The sequence below is a fragment of the Eufriesea mexicana genome, unplaced genomic scaffold, assembly GCF_001483705.2.
Source record: "Eufriesea mexicana isolate 0111107269 unplaced genomic scaffold, ASM148370v2 scaffold2234, whole genome shotgun sequence".
Classification (NCBI taxonomy): domain Eukaryota; kingdom Metazoa; phylum Arthropoda; class Insecta; order Hymenoptera; family Apidae; genus Eufriesea; species Eufriesea mexicana.
In genome coordinates this window covers 413,126-434,930 of record NW_016910327.1, presented here as the reverse complement: position 1 = coordinate 434,930, position 21,805 = coordinate 413,126, and the positions used below count along the sequence as shown (strand labels likewise).

Here is a 21,805-nt window from a genome sequence, read left to right as displayed (position 1 = left end):
TCTAGCTCTCACAAATAGAGGTTAGGTAATCTCCGAATAGAATCTTAGAAATAAGTAACTACGTCCGTTGAAAATGCGCCTTACTTAACTTTCTATCTATTAAAGGGTTAAAGAAGACAATGAAAACGCGAAGGATCCATCGCACGGTTTAACCATAGAACAATTCATATCTCCATACATCTAGAATACTAGGTAATTAGAGATCTCCCGTATTTCTTTTTCCATGCATACTGCGCATGCCCCACTTTATTGTAACTAATTCTCCATGGTATTTCTCATTATCTATTATTCCTTAATATCCCACGATCGCGATTAAATCGTTCGAAAAATACACGGGAGATCCTGTTCATTGATTCGCCATCAGAAATCTCGATCTAAAATACGATACTTGTAAGACAAATCACCCCTAGTTCTTGTCCTAATAAAGATAGACATTCATCGACTGAAACGATAATGTTTCAACATTTAATATTTCACTTTTTCGGTCAATAGGTGTCAAGTCACTTAACCTAAATAATGGGACTCACGAGGCTAACCCTTTTATAGAATTTTGTTTTCTTTTATGCACTGTGAGTAGCGAGTTCTCGTGGGGGACAACTACATGTACTATTTAATACAAATTTCTCGTATACATTATGGTTAACTTGCATGTATGTACTAGCATATAATAGGTTAAGTAAAGCATGGGAATTTCTATATCGGTTAGGTTAGTTAGATTGTAGAGGTTAATTTGATCAGTACTACTAATCCAAATCTTAATATCATCTAACAGTTATCGCACTGATCATTATTATTTAACGATATAGAAGCAGTTTTAGCTATAGATAATTTATATATACTCTTAAATTAATCCACATTACATTTTCAATAAAATTTAGAATTCCACTAAACACTATTAATTAAAAAATTAATAATATATGTGTATACATACATCTTTGAACCATAATATATATTCCAAGCTCAAAATTCTTAAAGTATTCTTTCAAGTATAATTAAATATTCTTTCACACTTCAGAACAAGATTCATCGCTTTTGAAACCTTTTTCGTGGGCATAAAGTACAAGAAATAATCAATATTTACCATTTCCTAATGAACTAATGCCAAAAACAAAAGCATGGTGTATCATTCGACAAAAGGGCGTATAAAGAGCAAACATATCCAACAGTAGGAATACTAAGTGCACGACGAACACATTTAACGCGACCCCTCGTGCTGAATACACCTGACGAGGTGCATTCGAGGACACAGGTGAACACCTCAGGTAAAAGGGTCCTTTTCTCTCGTGGCATTGTTGTGCCGCGACGGGAGAATCGGTCGGAATCCATATTCAGAGGGGGCAAGTGAATGGGCGCAGGTATGCACACGCTCGTTAATTTATTTCAGAGAAAAGCTGTCGGTCAAAGCGTTGAGAACAAAGTTCTTTCACGTGCCGAGAACTAATGGCCGCTTTGGGGCGAAGTAGAACTCAACTTTTACAATTAAGATTAAGTTTTCGCGGTAAAATTGAGAATGTGTGCACGCATTTCCGTCTTCCGAATTAACGTGGAATAATACTGAAACATACTGCACAGTTCATTGCATAAAATCGTTCACCTTATCGTATATAGTTCAGATCCGCATATAGTTCAGATGCCTCTGATGGAGACATAGGTTATGTCGGTTCAAGTTTCGCTTGACGTGAATTTTACTGGAAAATGTGGTTTTATCCTAAAGCAGTAGCACGAAGAATTTCATCTAATTCGCGAAAGAGCAAAGATGTATATCTAAATATCATAATTCCCTATATTGCATCATAAAATAAAATTGAATTCTAAAAATACAGGTAATATTTTTAACTAGTCTATTGTTTTGTAATATTTCCTGTTAAATTGGACAGATGCGATAATGTGATAAAATTTATTTAATCAAGCATTATTAAATAAAGATTTAGTGCAAATATTTCTAGAAATAACTTATCGTATTTTGAAGATAGGTCTGCTGGGATGGTTCAGCTAGTAATATCCAATATTCGTGCAGAAGAATTAAATACATATACATGTAGTATGTTCATAGAGGGAATCCTATTACTTTGAGGTTAATGTACGATTTCAATCAACTGTGTCTATTAATGAAACATACAACATGAAACATGTAACTAAAATTACATATTTGACAGTGTAAATAGCGGTTGTAATGAAAAGTACTTTGAAAGGATACAGTTTATACGTGTTCATACTGTAGTAACATTTATGTAAAATATCATTGCTGCAAATTATACTGTATGCATATCGTTAAACCTGTCTGTTGGATTATTTATTGCGAGTTTGATTAAATTTCTTGGAAGTAACATATTATGAAATACATTCATCTGGTTGTTTATTACCTTCAATAATCCTCCTTACGTTCCAGCTATCTGTGTTAAGAAGATTGCATAGCTTCCGTAAAAGCGTTACGTGATTCATTATTTTAATTTGATTTATGACTTGCAATTATTAAGATCTCAAGAATATAAGTACAGAGCTAACACTTCATTTTTAATTCTAACCACCAAAACTGTATACAAATAAGTTATAAATTTTAGATAATTTTCCTCCAAGGATTAATAAATATCTATAAAAGTCACGGTCATATAACTGCAAAATTATTGCTAATTAAATCATAATACTTCTATTTGCATCAAGCTTCTTTTAAACTTCCATCTCATTCTATACAGTGACAAAAACTCCCAACATGCCAATAACAATTAAACAAATAAGGACATCTAATTCTAGCACGTGGAACACTCCAGTGAAACTAGCGTGAAAGGCTAATTTCCTTTGCACTTTCCTGCACGTCATCCCGTCACTTCCCAAGACTGAACATTTGAAAGAAGGGAACCTAATTTAATTAAACCAACTCCCTCTTCCCATACTCCTTCGAATACGGTCGAGAACAATTTGTCGCCATCGCATCGAATCCGGTAGAATGAAAGCTTTCGAAGAAGGTTGTCGCGCTGGCCGTCGAAATTCATGCAAGGTGCTCGATAGAGAGCGTACACTGTACGTGTAACAGAGAAAGAAGACAAACGGACGTGGGCTTCTGGTCGCGAGTCCGTGCACGTGTCCCTCGTTCCTTCCGGTCCGATAAACTTCACCAGGATTTCATATTTACGGGGAAAGTTGCGGCGTCGTTGAATAGAAAAATACTCGTAACGTGTGGAAACGTCATGGTGACGCTTTTAAATTTACTCGTTCGCTGCTTCGTGAGCTGACGATGCTCGAGAGGATAGGTACAGGGAAACAATTCTGTAGAAATTCTAAAGTTATTCTAAACGAAGTAATACAGCCAATAGGAAAACTTTAATGTAAATTTTTAAGTTTGTATTTAGTATACCTTGAATAAATAGTATGTGATACCGTTTTTGAAATCCTTTTTTGAAATTTCTGCATTCTTATTCCGAAGTTGATCAGTCTAAGCAACCTTATTAACCAGTGAGGTAAGAGTGAGGTTATGATCGGAATGTAAGTTTTATTGACTAAAGTAAATAAAAAAAAATCGGAATTTGGAAATGGTATATATGCTCACAGGTATAGGACGAATGTTTGTACAATAACTGTGCAAATGACGAATGCGGTAGAAAGTTTTTCCGAAGGTCACTTTTTCGAAGCATCCAGAATCCTTGAGATATTGTATTGAAACGAAGCACTTAGAATTGACAGATTTTCTACGCTGCAGTATGTTCGCAATCTGTGTCTTTACTAAATAGGATGGAAGCACATGGTCTGCAGACTTGGTCTTTGAAGTAGGTATATACTGTCGAACACGTCGTGTCACATAATAGAAAAATCATGTAAATCTAAAAATTCTAAGAAAAATGAAAGGATCTTTTAAAGGAGGAATAGAAACGAAAAAAAATTCTTAAATAAAAATATTTAAAATAACACTCACATTTACGAAACGACTTCGTGAATTCTTCCGATAAATTTTCTTTTAATTCATTTTACGATTATTCCCGTCACGTATTCGTATTTTATTCACGTATCCTTACTGCCCATATTTTCGTCTCTTTTATTGATCTCTTATAATTCCGCTTAAAGATATCAACGACCTCAATAATATTTTACTATGTCATACTAACCGTTTAAACCATCTCGTATTACCACGCTTTCTGTACCATCGATCCATCTCATAAAAATTGTTTGTTCCTACTGAGCTACATGTAAACAATTAAGCAGCCAGAAAGCGTGAGAAACTGCCATAGTAATTAATCACTCTCCATCTTGATCGAGATTTAATCTCAATTTCGCACGGAATCTATTAAAATACAGTTATTAAATTTCTATCAAAACACTCTTCGCCTTTTCCAACTTCTTTCAATTAACGATCAATACCTGACATGCATCCTTGAACACTGATTAATAGAAATTGTCAAACTCTCGCCATTATTCCTTCCCAGTCGAAGAATCCAGGAGTCACTCTCTTGTTATTCTCTCGACGCAGACAACGTAAAAGGAACGAGTATTCGACAAGTTAATCCTCAATAGCGTAAGCATCTGGTCCGTGTTCGACGAAACTTCGGCCCGAAACTTCGTTTCTTTCGTGCTCGTCGGTGTCAAAGACAATGGCACGAAAAGTTCGTTGTACGTATTTACCGAGTGCCCTCCGGTTGGCGACGCTTCGCGGCCATTCTCACGCTGCCCCAGGCATCACGTGGCGCGAAAACTTTCCTGCCAATTGCGAACGTTTCTCATGGAAATCCAGTCCGCGTTCCGCGAGCATATGCGCACCACGTGGTTCTCCCGTTCCGCGTTCCGGCTCAGCGGAAAACTAGAATCCGAACTCGCTTCGGCAACTTTCGTCACCTCGGGAACTTTCGGCTGGTATTGGCCGTACGAAGTGGTTAGAAAAAGCGGGTGCAACTGTTGGGAGCGTGTATAGCTGTCGGAGAGCATGAATAGGCGATGCCTGCAGCTGTGTCTTCCACGAAATTTCGTCTTTTGTGGCATACATTTTTTTGTACAAGTTCCTTTGTTCTATTCCCTTTCATTTATTCCTAAATGTGAGATAGTGTGCAAACGAATTTTGAAACTTTGGTAAAATAATCCTTTCAGAGAATACGCTTATATTTCAGCGTTTATGTATGCATTTTTCCGTTAAGTAAGTATTTATATCGTACATAGTAGGATGATCAGGGTAATTGATATACGATACGATTAAATAAAATTATCGGAATAATAAATTACTGAATAACATTTTAATATATGGAAATGTATTTTGTAGAGCTATGGAGGCTTTGATCGTGACTACATAACCTTAAATTACTACGATCACTTTAATCGAGGTCAGTGAGAATTCGATTTTTTCTCGTGTAAGAAAATGTCAATAAAGAAATAGAGATTCCACTAAAAGAACATCAAACTGAACATGAATCACCTTTAACATTTTTTCTATGAGCGTGCATATTAAAAAATAAACTAGGTATTATTAACAAAATATGAACTTGTATATAGTAAGTAATATCGATGATTTTAAAAATGATTTTGCTTGAAAGTTATTATAATGAAAGATATTAACGAGACATTTTTTAATTAGATGAAGCGAGGAAAGTAAAAAGAAACTTTAGTTTTCATAATTGTTTTATGACATAACTGGTACGATCGTTATTATGAGCAATACCCATTTTAGAACAGCCTTTATAATAAATACGTTGTACTAATAATAAAGTTAAAAACATTCAAAAATATATATATCAGGGGAAAGTTAATTTTTACTTAATGGGGTTATTGCTCGTTATGTGATAATTTCAATCGAAATTTATTGGTATACAATAATGATTAAAAGTGAAAAAAAAAATTAACTACAAAACGCCATTGGTGCTTCGATCTGAACTTTTCGAATTACCCTTTTTACGAGGACGTTTGCATAGTTTAGTGTACTCGTTTCCAACCAACGACACGACACAGGATACCGAAAGTGGCTGCTGGGAGGTGTCGAAAATTTTTGTGGCGATACGCAATCTAGTGAAGCAAAAACTCAGCGGAAAGTAAAATAGAATTGTTCTACCATGACAAAAATTCGGCCCTTTATTTAATTCAGAAGGTATTACTTAAAATTTCTTGAAATATCAAAAACTGTAATGCCACTACTTAATCTTTACTTACATTGTAAATAAGAAAACTTAAACTATAATTCAATTGCATTAATTTTATTTAAACAGTTGATTAAATTGGAATGAAAATAGTAAAAAATTATTTTAAACAAGCATAAACAAACAGCATACAAATTGTAAGGAAATAATCGATTAAATTTTCACATTGTTTTACAGATTGTTAATTTTTACACTCATTGAATACCATAAATGAATTAAATTAGAATAAAAATCTAATTCAAATTCTATTGAGAGTATAATTGAAGATAAAAATAAATAATACGTAGATAAGTAGCAGTGATGCAGAAACACAAAGTACGAAAAAGAAAACTCGTATGCAGACTTGTTTTCTTAACTTCAATTCTCTCGATGCTCGATGCACCTATCAATAACAAGAAGTTCAGAACTGGCGTGAAAACTTTGAAATGGAAAGAAATCCTAATGATCGAAAATTCGTTGTCACAATGACGACCACTGAGTCCATTGACGGCTAATCAAAGTTGCCTCTCCAACGTAGAGCGTCTCTTTGAGCGACAGGCTTTGACATTTGCCAGATGAACGGTTCGTTGCTCATTACGATGAGAACGCCACGCTGATTATTCCAGCGCCCTCTCGCGCGAAATGTCATGCTCTTCGACGAACACTCGATATTTTCCCTCTCCATGTTGTTTCTGTCGATCAAGTTGCACGCTAACCTATCGAGACATAATGGCTGAAAAGTGTCGTTGCGGTAGAGGGAGGTAACCATATACCGATCCCGTTTTTTCTTTTTCTGTGGTGTAAGATAATGTTTTATATTAGGTATTGAAATTTCTTTTTCAGAAATACTCGAGTATTTGCTCTGACGTTGAAGTTAGATATTTGGTTCTTGAACGTGCTAAGAGAGATATAATTCATTGTTTGCAGAGTTATAAGTGCGAAGAAGGATGGAAGTGTCAAAAAGCTTGTACAATCGCTGCGGCAAGATAACTCCTGATTTAGTTTCGAGGTTCTTCTAAAGTTTTTAGAGTTTAACCGACTTGAAACTCGTAGGGTTTTATTTTTCAGATGTCCTGGAGCTCCAAGCCACCAAGAGAGAAATATATTGGTAACGTGGTAGCAAAGAATGGGAATTTTTGTGTCGCTATTTACTACCATGCTACTTGAAATTTCAGGAGCGTACTGGAAAATGTTATACCCTGCATAGTACAACATAAGCTTTCATAAAATTTATCAAATTTTATTATATTGAACTATACGATACAAAACTTTATCTGAGTTATTATATACTTCAGTTACAATATTATAATAATATGCAGCATATAATATATAATATATAGTATATTACATAGTTGAGTTATAACATAAAACCTTATATAATTTTTAGATATAATTAAAAGAACTAAAAGTCACAGGAATGTTAAAGTATTAAGGAGAGAGAATCTAGGGGATATCTAGGAAACCCTAGTACGCAGTCTGTTATTTTGATACTACACGAAATTACACACCAAGAAATTTTCAATATTCTTAAATTCATCGAACCATATTTCACAACTGATCAAACGAAACCTTAAAAAAATCTTTTTCCAGGCAAAGCAACATCGTCATTTGTACAAAGTTTGCATTCGTCGTGAAAGGCAACGTTTACCATTATGCCTAGCAGCCTGTACACCAAGGCAAACGTCGCACGGGCAACCCAAGCGTCGTTCGACTCACGGAAGAGGGTGGCTGAAAAAAGTTGGCTAACCTCAGCTTGAAGGATTTCACAGCCCCCTGTTGGCGTATTTACTTTCCCCGCGACACGGGGTGAAGGTACACCGTCGTCGCACCCGGAGGAAGTTCGACTCGGTGGGATCGTTAAGCCGCTATCCCACAGGTAGGTAAGAGGCTTAAAACAAGAGGAGTGGGGAGCCGTGGCTCCGGCCTTATTAACGAGAAACGCCTGGGTTCAGGTACGCAGCCAACGACGGACGAATTTGCGACCGTTCTGCGTCGTAAATTTCTCCTCGTGCACCTTTGTATGAAAATTCCCGTACTTTTCGCGCTTTATGATTGTTCTTTGATTTTTACAATTTTTTTTTTTTCTTTTTCAGTATCTTCGATATCGAGAAATGGATCCCAATGCAGGTCGTATTTTATCGCTTTTGAAATTACGACTATTTTTTCTCGATTACTCGGGGTACACGTGGATTAATGGCGGATCGAGGTTGGGACTAGGTTTCATGTGCGCGTTTAACTGGTAATTAAGGAACGTAAGAAATGGTTTGCAATGGAAAATATTCGTCCTTCCATTCTAATAGGATATTTTTTCATTTTTTGGTGGAACTACGTGATTCAAAAAATATTTAGTCTCTCAGTAATTTAACAATAATAACCAAATATGGTAATACGTAATAATAAAAAGATAATAATTATTATAATTCTATATGATATGAGTAATAATAGAGTTGGAAAAATTGTTTTACTTCACAATCAGAATGGAAATGTAAAATTATGTTATTATTATAGTGTTTACCCTTGAAATTTGATATGATATTTCAAGTCAAGTAAAATAACTGGTTCACATTAGTAAAGAGGTTTCGAGTTTCTTTAATTCAAGCGACTTAACCAATCAGGTCAAGCGTAGAAACATGAAAAGTTAATTCAAGCTAAGTAAACAGCAAGTGCACACTGATGTGATGGTGTCAAATTACTCGAATTCACGCAACGGCTCTATTCCAAACAAGCCTTAACTCAGTGCAAAATATCAATAATTAATAAATACTAAGCCCATCTAACTCAAACTAATAAATTCTGGAATATTCGTTTTTGTATTTTTCCATTGAAAATTATCCATCAATGTACTTAAAAATTGAAAAAAAATTACTGTTTCCAAAATGCTATTTAAATGTTTAAAGACAAGGAGCGAAATTAATTACGAATTGCCTTTATATCAAAGTTACATTTTTCACGTTCTTTAAGCATATAATTCGTTCATAATAATTATCCAAACGCAATCTCTTAATCGCCACGAACACCACATCAGTATCTCCTAGCATCAAGTTTTCAAACTCTTTGATTAATAACGTTGTAACAGGTTTGATACACGAGAAAGAGAGCAACAATCTCTCGAAGGCACATAGAACTTAATTCCGAGTAAGGTTACCGGTACACCCCTGGCCACTCGTGAAATCTCATTTTTCATTCGTCGAGGCACGCAGAACTGCGGCAAGAGAAAATTTCAGGACGCAGTCTTTTTCGTACGGCAACCTGCGGATTCCTATACCCCTACTACCGCTAGAAAGCTACTGGAAGAGCCTACTCCGTCTCGCACTGTTCCCTGGTATATATATACATGTATACGTAACGCCTACTTGGCCAAAGTCTCTACGAGGATTAACGGAGATGTCCAAGTGGCTGTGCTGCGACGCAAGTTTAGCCATTAACCTCTTATTTACCAGCTTGCGGTAAGTTTTAATCGGCAGTGGTAAGCATGGCGTATGAATAACGTTAGACGATGCTGCACGGCTTCTTATTACGTTCAGGTGCTTCTCGACCGTTTTGATTCCGCTGGGAAAGGTCGAGGAATATTCTTCACGAAGAATTAACGAGTTAAGTATGAACTGGAGTTGGATTCGAGAAATATTCTTTGAAAGAGCTAATGGATATTTATGGCGAAGTATTTGGAGGGTATTTTCTTAACGAATTAATGGCTGCCCGTGGAATAAAGTTTTAACAAGCAATCGAGAACGGTAAGGAACAAGTGATTGGAAGAATTACGTGATTTTTTTTATCTCGTTTACTTGGCAATATCTCTTTTAATTGCTCCTGGAATCTTATTGGTTTCTAGATTTTGGAATATAGACAAATAACAGAGGAAATTTCTTCTTTTAATGCAAAGTAAGAAAACCGAAGAACAAGATAGTACTGACATCGAATTTAGAGGTTAATTTTCAAAGGCTGTCACGAGTGAAATTTCACGCTATATGAATTTCATCTTAATCCTATTAACCCGTACGTATACTATGAGTGAACCTAACCTACAAAACGTAAATTTTAACCTATACTTATACCTATATATGTACCAACTATATTAATGATTTTTCTTTGAGCATAAAAACTTGATATTGTGTTATTGTCAGAATTAAATGGAAAACGATATTCTTTTAGGTCGGGAAGGCAACGAATGCTTCCACTGGCGATGTACAATTGCAAAGCCAGGCAAGAGCAGCCGTGTTTCCCTCGAAATCGATGAAAAGAGTGAAAAAGGTAAAAAGGAGAAGAAGGAGTAGGGGGTCGCAAGAAGAGCAGGGGGGAGCGGCGGGAGAAAGGAAAGAGGTGGGGTGGCAGAGGTGGCGAAGGAGGTAGCAGAAGCAAAGGGGGACGAGGAGATGGGGAAGGGGGCATCTTTACGTGGCGCATTCCTCGCGAGGATCCTCGAAAAGTTTCGAAGCGGGGACCGCCATTCGGAATTTTGCCGAACGAGATTCGCGCGCGTAACTTTTCTCTCGCGAGCGCGTCACAGGCGAAAAAAGCGAGATTTATTTCTCAGATCCGCGAGCGGAATACCGAGTGAAAAATTGCGATAGATAAGAAAGAGGATACTGATACCAAATATCGGTTATTATAGAGAATGATTCTTATCCTATGTATGGTAACAAATACACATGTAGTTATTATATATACTTGGGTACATGTGAAGGCTCCATTGATCGAAGTGGGAATTAGGATAGGTCAGAGATTGTTAATTCTTGATTTTATATTTTCCATATCTTTATTTTTTAATTTCTTTGTATATGACATTATAATGAAATAATTTTGTTATAGCTATTTCTGTGAATAAAATACAAAGACTTAATGGGATAATTGAGCAATTTGGCACATTTGGAAGTAAACGAGAGTGTAACTGTGGTAGCTCTCTGTTATTCAAATTTATTCCTGAAGAAAAAAATTTGAAGTTGCTTAAGGATTCGTAACTACAAAGATATAAATGAGTAAATAAGCTATCATGATGCATTGGAAAATAGAAAAATACAATTTCAGTGGCTTCTTATTCCTGCAATTTGCTGTTGGGGAAAATAGCCTGAAAGTTGTCAAGAAGGAATATAATACCTCGAAAGTTGTCAAAGAAAATTACCAAACTTCTCAAGTTCGCCGAGTTTTCTTACGGAAGTTGCCAAGAAGAATATTTCCACCTGATGATAACCAAAGAATAATTATGGGCGTTGAAAATGTAATACACGAGAAGACAATCCTCTCTTATAGAATAAATTTAATAAATCTTTATTACATTTTAGAGAAGAGAATGGATCTTAAATGAAACTTCATTAGTTAATCCTAATTTTTAAAAGCATGATAAATGGAGCTTAAAAACACCTGGGAATATTTATAAAAAGTTTTCTATCAGTGATAAATATATGTACATTCTCACACTTCTAATACTTAATCACTCCACAAAAATGTACATATTGATTTTCTGTAGCATGCAATTATCTTCACTTTTACTTATATTCATTATACAATAATTAATTATGTAATAAAAAAATGTATTATACAATACAAAAACTTTAATTCAAGTAATTATATGCTACAGAAAATTTTTAAGTACAAAATTCTTTTTTATTAGTGTATCAAAAAGTTTCAATTAGCCTATGCAGCACTCGAAGAAGCAAAGTAATGCTTCTTTAATATTTACTGACAATAAATCCTGCACACGAAATCTTCGAGTGTGCAAACGTAAATAAAAATATTTAAATCGTTTGCTTTCAAAATATTTGCCAAGTTTGATATTGGTACCATGATGAAAATCTTGTTTGGAATAGTATGACGCGTTCGATGGAAGAAATATGGCGCAGATGGTGGATGCACTGTTAAATGGAACCAGAAATACTATTATTAAAAATTTACATCTCTAAATATTTCTTTCCTCTTTATACTATATTAGAAAATATCAAATTTACTAGAATATATTTATATAAATAATATTTGATAATATTTTTTGTAGCGACATTTTATATTATTATGTCATGTATTATGTGTTGAACAGGTACCAACATTATCACTGGATACTGATATAAGTAAAAATCTTGGCCAAAATTTCTATCAGAAAATGCTTTAATCGAATATAAGTAAGTACATATGTAGAAGGAACTGGGTACATATGTTTCATCAATTTTTTCACTATAAAGTAACTTAGTATTAATATATAAAAACTATAACACATAGGAAACCTTAGGACTCGACTCAACAGCTATTAAGAAACATACAGAAACATCTGTGTAAATGTTTCGCCAATCGTAAGACGATTTTCCACTTAACTCACTAGCGCTATCACGGCTTATATCTGCAGTAAGTGTCCATCGTAAATGTCCTATACATCGTTGAATTATTCTCTCAATTTTACTGCTATCATTTTCACAAACTGTACATGTACGACTTCACTCGTGAAAGGATTGATATTTAATTTTTTAAATTCTCTAAATTCCCTACCGGAAATAAGATCTAGGTATCCAATTCAAATAAAACACCCGGTGTATAGATAATAAAGAGTTATCGCCGCGTCAGATGCTAGTCTTTTTAACGAGAGCACCATTTGATCAACGCTGCATCGACAAAATGGCGGCCGTCGGACGCAACGAGCTCTTTCACGCGCTCGATAACCATTTATTCTACGAATTTATTCTACGGAAGAAACGTACCGGAAAACTGTCGAGCGACAAAAGATGAACGTGTTGGAAGGGTCGGAGACGAAGAGATGGAGGGAAAGGAGAAAAGAAGGAACTGCCCAATAACTCAATAGCTCGGCTTCGTTACGTCTGGCCGCGTGGCTGTTTTGATAAATGTATACCCACACGAGAGAAATAGACGAACAGAGGTCCAGAACAGTGTAAGAGGATTGGAGAGGAAAAGACGAAGGTTCTGCTCGTTCTGAACCTGATTGTTTGCCTGTTTGGTAGCTTGTTCTACTGTGCTAGGATGAAAAGATGGCTTGTGGAAGTCATAGTGTAGTAGATGATTGATTACAGTATGATAGACCATTCTTCTTCGATACTTTTACAATTATACGTGTAGTTAGGGCAGGTGAATTTTTATCATTGTTTTAGACTGCCAAGTAAGACAAATTGAGTTAGACTGATAAAGTATTAAATCAGGTAGACATGGTATCAGTGTCAACTGTCTCGTCTAAAGTACAAATTGTGTTGGCATAATTGATTCTATTAGTAGGTCACCAAACTTAGGACTTGGAAGGTACTAATCTTGCTATTAGCTTCACACCTGTCCATAATACTTAGATTCTGATATTAAATTCGTTGATCATCGAATTATATGCTTGCCTGAATACTTAATAGCTACTTTGATGCCACAGAGATAGTATCATTACCGAGTATTTGTCGTTTGGACCTAACTTCTAATTTGGAATGGTCCCAGACTTGCACTGGTCTCCCATTTGTGATAGCCTAGTCTCGCCTTCATCTCAGCATTGTTAATCATATGAACTGAGATCATGCATACATAAATCTCTTTACCTCATCTTAAAAGGAACTCGAATCCTTTAACATTGATGGCGAATAGTGGACGGTAGAATTATTGTTAATTAGCGTAATTCGACTAAACAATTCCGATGGAAAGGTCCAAAGGACGGTCTGAAGGGATCAAGAAATGCTTCCACAGTGATCCAGGAGATCAGTGAAATTACATTGTATCCCGAAACGTGCTGCTACATCCGCGTCGAGTTAAATCCTTCCACAGACGTCACGTGATTCAATGGTCTTTAGAGTTCCATCTAATAACAAATATGGAATCGTTGCATGGCTGAACCGATTTTCCAGGGATCGATGATTCACCGACAATAGGGTGCTGAGTTTCGTCGTTGCCAGATGGAAGGGACGAGGACGTGTCTTATGACATCCAGGCGGATTTCATTTGGAGTTATGCCATGGAATATGACGCTATTGTCCTTGGTCATAGTAGAGGTCGCCAGTAGAGAGGAAGAAGAGGCAGATTTATTTACGATTCGGTTAATCTTCCATTCACGAGAGCCATTGACTGCTATTTTTTCCGATTCGAGTGAAGTTAGGTAAAATAAAATTCGAGGCCGGAAATTCAAAGTGAACGGTATAAATAAATTGATCAAACTATACCAAACAATTTTAAATCACTATAATATTAAATTTTCTTTTCTAAAGATTCTTTTATTCTTTGTACAGGGTGTCAGGTTCGGATACCAATCCAACACCTGCAGAAATGAAGTTTATACAGGGTGTCTTCAAAATCATGGTAAAACCAGCCTAGCAACGATTCTATCTGCAAAAACAAATCATTTCCGGAAAAAACGAGTTTGGAAATACATTAGCTAGGTCAGGATTCTATTTCTTAGAAAGAATGAAGTAAAAAAAAAAAGTATCAAAAATAGTTATTCAATAATTAATTAATATTCGTCACTTCGATCTTTACGATACACTCACTGTGAAATTCCCCCATTAATTAATTACCAATAATGGGTAAAATAAATTTCCCCATTAATTCGGAGACACCCTGTATATGCGGAACTGCGATTCACGTGCTAACATCTATCGACATCTATCGACAAAGCGCATTTTCACCGGAACAATGATCCACGAACAATGAGTGCAGGGATCGCGGCAACTTCCGGTACCAGCGGCGCAGGTCCCCCTAGCGGCGAAACTTACACCGCGGGGAAAACGTCGCCATTGTGGCGCTGAAAGTTCTCAGAGATATTGGAAACTAGGGGACAATCTGTCCGGTGGAAACGAGCGGAAACGAAAAATTTTCCGAGTGTTCGACGCCCTTTGCTTCACGTTGGCAAGCAATTTTTTCCATCGCGATGCTGCCGGCCTCCTGCGGGATAAAGACCGGCTGCCCTTGACGTTTCATTAATTGAATCGTGAAATAACGTATTACGCCATCCGAGCCAAAGGTTGGAAAAAAAGAAACAATCGACCCCGTGGAACGAGCAAACGTTGCTCCTTACGTGATCCCGGGAGTTTATTGGCTAGTCCTATTCCTGGGCAAATGGTCCAGCGTGAAAGTCCTTTCAGAGAGCGAACGTCAGGTCCCGTCGAGGCACTGGCGGAATTCTAATGTCCACTTTTTTGCCAATGCATCGAGTTCTGGCAGAAATTGGGGGTGGGTCTGTGAATGAAAGCGTCGTGGAGGATGGCCCTGGGAAAACTGTTTGCTTGGCAGAGATTATGAGGAAATGCTTGGTAGGTGGAGCATTAGACCTGGTGAATGAAAAAGAATCTGTATGATGGGGAGTGTTTAAGAATTAGAATCTGTTTAAGAATTAGATTCTGGTATTTACTAATTGAGGAAGATGTGTTTTGAAATTGCTATGCAGCAGAAAATTTTGTGGGTTTTTGTTTGTGGATTGATAGATGAGGGATTTTTATGCAGATATATGTTTTTTAGGGAAAGTAGCTGACATTATGGGTCATGGGTAGAAATTTGTTTTGTCATTGGAGGATTTTGAAAATATATTCTACATATTCTATTGCATGTGTTTTGCATGAAGTACATTTCTGGATTTATGCATAGATGCATATAACTCGTTGGAAGCATTTTGGGTGGTATAAATGTCGAAGTTTGTGTATAGAGATCTGCTATCTATAAATCTCTAACCAAAATCGGGACGCCAAATCAAGCTACACAATCTATTACATATACGGAAAATAAAAAACACATGAAATTTCTAAAAATTTTGAAAAATCCAAGTGGAAGCTCACATAATATGTTATTAAGAATAATCAGCAAAGAAATGACTGCGAATGCAGTTATAGTTTATAAAAATGTATAAATTGTTAAATTCATTACTAATAATAAAGAGTTCGCAACGTAAATTTATAATAAAAGTGAAAGAATTAATAAATTATTGACAATTATTTGAATTCATAACGCATTTATATTAAAATGTACATATAATTTGCAAAAAGTTTATAAATTATTGCACCGATTGTTTATAACAAATTAATATTGTTAGTAACAAATTGTTCGCAACGTAAATTTATAATAGGAATAAAAAATTATTTAATTATTAGCTATGAGAGCGGAAAATTAATAATTAATAAAATCGGTAAAGTTCGAAAGTTTTCGATTGGGGTGGGGGACTTGGCCGATCGGCAGCTATATAAGAGGCGACGCGAGGCGGCATAACTCATTTGTCGGTTCGACTTCGGAAGTGTAACATCTAAGTTTTCGTTGTGCGCGAGGGGTGGGGGTTCAAAGTGAGGTTAGGGCTAGCCACCCTACCCTCACCTCACCCTATTAAATAATTTACTAATAATTTTTCTTTTGTTTTCAGATATTAATTATTTTTTTCTTTCAGGCTTTAATTATTTTTTCTTTTTCAGGTTTTAATTATTTTTTCACTTTCCAGATTTTATTTTTTGATTCTATTTATTTTTATTCGAATATTTTGTGTAATATTCGAATGTTTCATCGTTGGTTTATTTATGTCTCATCGTTGGCTAGATCAGTGGCTAGCCGATAGCCACTGTCCACTCCATCCACACTTCATCTTCTTATTTAATTTAATAATTTTTTTTCAGGTTTTAATTACTTTTGTCGTTTCAGATTTTATATTTTCGACTCTATTTATTTTTATTGGTGCATTCGAATATTTCGTATAATATTCGAATGTTTCGTCGTTGGGTTGTTTATGTCTCATCGTTGGGATGTTTATATCTCATCGTTGAGTTCTTCATGTCTAATCATTAGGTTTTTCATTTCTCATCGTTGGATTGTTTATTCCATTTGGTTGACCATCGTGGTTTATATTTGTTTCGCTTTTATTATGTTTTAATAATTTAATACTAATCTGTTCCTTTTCAGCATTTTAGGTTTTCCAAGACATCGTTGGACGACGCGGGATGTGTGCGATTAGACCTAAGTAGACTTAAGTATCTATAAGATAGATTTTAAGTTTTTCAAGATGCGTGCGTTTAGACCTAAGTAGTTATAAGGAGGATAAGATAGATCTATAGACTAAGTTTCATGTGCGCGATCCGTTCAAAGGTAAGCCATCTAACTTGAAGCGAAATATATCAATTCTCTTACCCTCTCGTTTATCAAATAGAACATAATTGTTCTCGCGATAATCGCGATTGTTCTTAAGTACCGACTAGCCTACGCGAGGTAATTCCCGTGTACTCGACAACTCCGCGCCTCGTAAGTCATTCTCACGACTCATCTCCGACATCCATTTCTGCCACTGTCAATCTCGTCATGCATCGGGATCTCTGGTGGCCCTCAGGCTGGTGAGGCATCTGGAGCAATACGGGGGTCCGTCGACCTTAGTCGTCCTGGGTGCCAATCCGTGCACACGACCGGGGGATGGGTCCTGCAGTCGGAATCATTGCAAGAGCGTGCCTGCCTGCCCCACTAGCACTTGGCGGCTATGTGGTTATGTTTGCATAGAGCCGGGGTATAGAGCATGCGCGTGATTCCGACTGTTAGGCCTCGCATAGGACCCTCGGATTGACTCTGGGTGTTCCACTGGTTCGTTGGCTGCCTTAGGTCATCGGGTAAGCCATGGCGAGGTCGGCGGTGGCAGGGTGGGCAAGGCCCGATCGGGAGGGTGCTGAGGCGTGAAGTTGCTTGTACACGGGAGTGTGTCGCGTAGGCTAGTCGGTCTTTCGAATAATCACGAACCCTTTTGTAAGACACGATATTTAGTAAAGTGTCAGTAGATTCACTTTAACTTCTTTCGCTCCAAGTTAGATTAGCGTACCTTTGACACGGATAGCGCCAGTAGGATGCGCCACTAGAGCGCATGTCGGGTCTCGATGCGTAACCACCTCCACGTGGTGAGACCTGGTAATTAGTATCGTTTCCCAAAGAATAATTCTTTGGGAAACGATACCAAGCTAAGAGCTACGACTCGGGTTTAAGATATTTCCTATGAATGATAAATTTTCATAGTTCCTTTTGAACTTTGAAAATTAAGAACGAGCAGTATCTATTTTAGTAATGTGTAAATTAAGATAAATTAATCTACGCTAAATATAAATATTTATTTTTAAGTTGCAGAAATGCAAGCACCTAATGGACATTACAGATTACAGAGAATCTTAAAATTTGTTGCACACTGTTATCGAACAGGCAGTTCAAAGCAGGCTCTCGGAGGGAACGAGTTCATTAACAGACTGATAATTCAGGAATTGCAGTAAAATCGACCAGCTTCGTGACTTTATCTTCTAGGACCGACTTATCGTCGGTCACGAGGGCTGTCAGAGATAAGAAACTCGGCATCCGTAACAAGAAGCCGGCAGATTCGCTGGCGTTGACCGTGGCGCTCGTAAATCGCAAGTCATGTCCTGCAATAAATACCTAGCGATGGTTAGAGAAGAGGTGGGGGCAATATCCGTTGAAACCTACGTCAGGATGAAACCTGGCAATGACGTTGAACGCGAGAAATTAAGTTTAATATCGACAGTTTGTGTCGTTATTGAGACCGCGAGAAGTCGGAAATTAAGCACTGAAGCTATTAGCTAATCAAGGAAAACTCTATCCTAGGTCTCGAAAATAAATATCGTATTTCTTTCCTTAAAATTCTAAAGAACGATTAATTTCTAAATTTTTGTACAGAGAAATAAGTGATATAATAGAATCGCTCAAGTTGATTCAAAGAAATCCTCTGATAAGAATTAATTTTATAATCGTTTGATCATAGACAAGTCTAAACTTTATTTGAGCGTTTACATCTAATGCTCCCAATCATATGATAACGTTAATAAAAATTTACTAATTACTACAACAAATACTGTGAAATATTATACCAAGTTGAATTAGTAGAAAATTCCTATGAGGAATATGAAAAATCAATTAGTATAAGAAATCAAATTAAATATAGTCACGAAACAAATTCAGAAATGTCAATAACAAATCACATTTGACTGCTTGAATTTATCAAGCTGCAATCCCTATTTGTTTCAAGAGCAATCGACTGCAACGGGATAAAGAAACGCAACACGATCTAATTATCTCCTCCAACCCGCCGCAAACACGTTATCGATGAGACTTTCCAAAGACTAGTGCTATAACCCACCCCCTCAGCCCATTTTGCTAACATTCGCGAACGATAAAGTTCCCACTGAGGCCCTAGCAGGGAAGAGTCGTTTGCCCGATGTTCACGGCATAACTCAGCCGGCGCGATTTTGTCTTATTGGCGTCTAACAAGGTTGCGCTCGTTGTCGAAGGGTAGCGAGGCACAAACTCGCGTAATTTGTGCCGGAGGAAGTTGTCGAGGCTGCGGTAATGCGAGTTCAACAGGATCCTAAGTTAATTTCAACCGTTCCAAGGAGGGAAGGGCCGAGGATGCGGTTTATGGCGGGAAGCTATGATTCGTTTGGTAGCTTGCCAGGGAAAACGACGTTATTGCACTGGAAAGGGGTGGCGGGTGGCGAACAGAGGACCCGCAAACAAAAGGGGGACGGAAGGAAAAGCGAAGCGGCTCTGCAGGCAATTAATATGACCTTAATCATCTTCGAGCATCTATCGTCCCATTTTGTGCTTTCACTGTTCTTCTTTCAGAAAGAAGCTTGTCGAATTTCCAGGAATGCTGTGAACTGGACAAAGGACTAATGAGATCTTTTTTCTTGGTCCATGGATACTTTGGAGAATTGAATTGTGGTTATTTTTAGTTACTCACTGAGGGATTGTGGAGGATGATGAGTTTAAGGTTTGGTGGATGAAAAATTTGTGGAACAGTATGTCTTCAATATAAATATTCAAGGTTAAGGCCATTTCAAAGCCACGACGTTATATATTCTATCTAGTTTAATAAACTATTTCCTAGTTAGAACGTCAAATGTTGATTATTCTGTCTGGGATACATTGGTTTTTCACTATTCTGTAGAAAAAAGATAAATAGAAATTGTTATTTAATAAAAACAAAATTAAAAATTTAGAAAAATGTAGGACCCAATAGTAGATGACAGGTAAGAATTCCTACCAGAGTTCAGATGCAATTAAAAAGTTAGGTTAGAGGATGTATTTCTATAAACGAAATGGCCAGGCCAGTTGTAGATTATTGTGATGACGAGCTTAAAAGGGTCATTATAATTTGCATCTTCTACCACGTGCCTTTTCTTGTCATTCTAAAATGAGACAATTATTTGTTATAAAAATAATAACGATTACCCTATTGCATTATAAATTTAAATTTCTTTCATCTCTTTGAGAGTAACGATGATATATTTACCATTTCTCATTTTAGACGGAAAACATTATTTTCCAAGATCAATTTAACACGTGAAACTTTCGTAGAAATGAAGCTTGACCTTCGAGGCCAACGACATTAACAATTTTTCCAACCTCACTCGTATCTTCGCCAAGAATTCGTTCGAAATCGATACGATGCCTCTAGAATACTTGGGTCGACTTACATCGAGAATGCTGCAGTTAACCGCGAAAACCGCGTCACCTTTAGCATTCCCCCCGAGTTATTACGAAGTACAAAAAAGCGATAACGACGTTCTCGATGAAAGATTCAGATATCTCCGTGAATATCCGATAGATCAAAATAAAACTCTCGTCAACGATATTTTCTCTAGTTTTCGTTCCATATGAGAGGATCTGCTTGTTTCTGGACGTCAGACATGTATATTTTGACATAACCTCGAACAAATGAATCGCTATTGCATAGAAAGACATTCCGTATACGCGGGAACACTTACATCTTGCGCGGACGTGCAGCTTAGAGGGTACATCGCTTACGAACGATGTTGCACGAACGGAGGCGGACTGAGCCGAAGGACTCACTCTCTCGCTCTCATTGTAAGATTAGGCGCAAGTTCGGGAAACTTCGGAAACGTTCGATTTCGTCGCGAAGCGCGAGACGACACTCCAGAAGTGTGCAAAACTGGTGAGAAGATTAACGTATTCCGTCTGACTACGCCTTTCACAATTTTTACTTTTATGTTTTCACAGTATATACGTTGACACGGTAGGTAAAATAAATTACACGTATCATTGCATTTCCCATCTTATGGTTTATTGATACTGGTTCTGTGTCTATGTTTTATATCACTTTTTATTCCTTCCTTTCTTATCTCACTCTAATTCAATGTATATCTTTCTCTCTCTTAGGCGTTCGATTCTATGATGCCAGTACATGTAACAGTTCCAGACAATAAGGAAAAATCGTGTAGCTTATCTACGAGGTTGTATCAAGCAAGGTAGACCTATTATACTATGACTAATCATACCCACATTCCTTTCCCTCATCAACTTTTCTTCTCTCTGTACAGCAAAGGCGGCCACGCATGAAATATGTCTCGCAATGAAGAGAGGGAGAAATTCTTAGAGAGAGTCTCGTTGCAATATCTCGCGCGCTGCGACTTCCCCCTTTGCATGGCAGCTGTTTTTCGGAGGATGAAGAAGCGGGTTGAATAAGCGAGAAAGTGAAGCACACTCGTTGTCTCACAAAATGAAATTTTAATGAGATTCTTGCTTAATAACCGCAGGGATGTTTTCATGGATATTGAAGTTTGAATGACTAAGGTTCCTGGTGGGGAATTCCTAGTGATGAATTTATTTACGAGATACATCTGTCTCCATGTTCCTTTAAGCTCTTTAACGTCATTTGATATATTGATAAATATAAAGCAGGCTGTTTCACTATATAATTAAATTGACAAATTATATTTTTATCGTAAATAGGAAGATTATATTTACCATAAACGAAGGTTTAGAGGTTAGGAACGTCCTTTCACGTAGTC

General features: G+C 36.8%; 1 long non-coding RNA gene across 1 annotated transcript; it reads left to right on the top strand.

Annotated features, from left to right (window-relative positions):
* The first annotated feature begins 20,913 nt into the window (after positions 1-20,913).
* Positions 20,914-21,541, top strand: LOC108549878 (uncharacterized). Its single transcript, XR_001890372.1, has 3 exons — positions 20,914-21,030; positions 21,174-21,262; positions 21,335-21,541. It is a non-coding gene; the product is annotated as an uncharacterized LOC108549878 (long non-coding RNA).
* Positions 21,542-21,805: the final 264 nt, after the last annotated feature.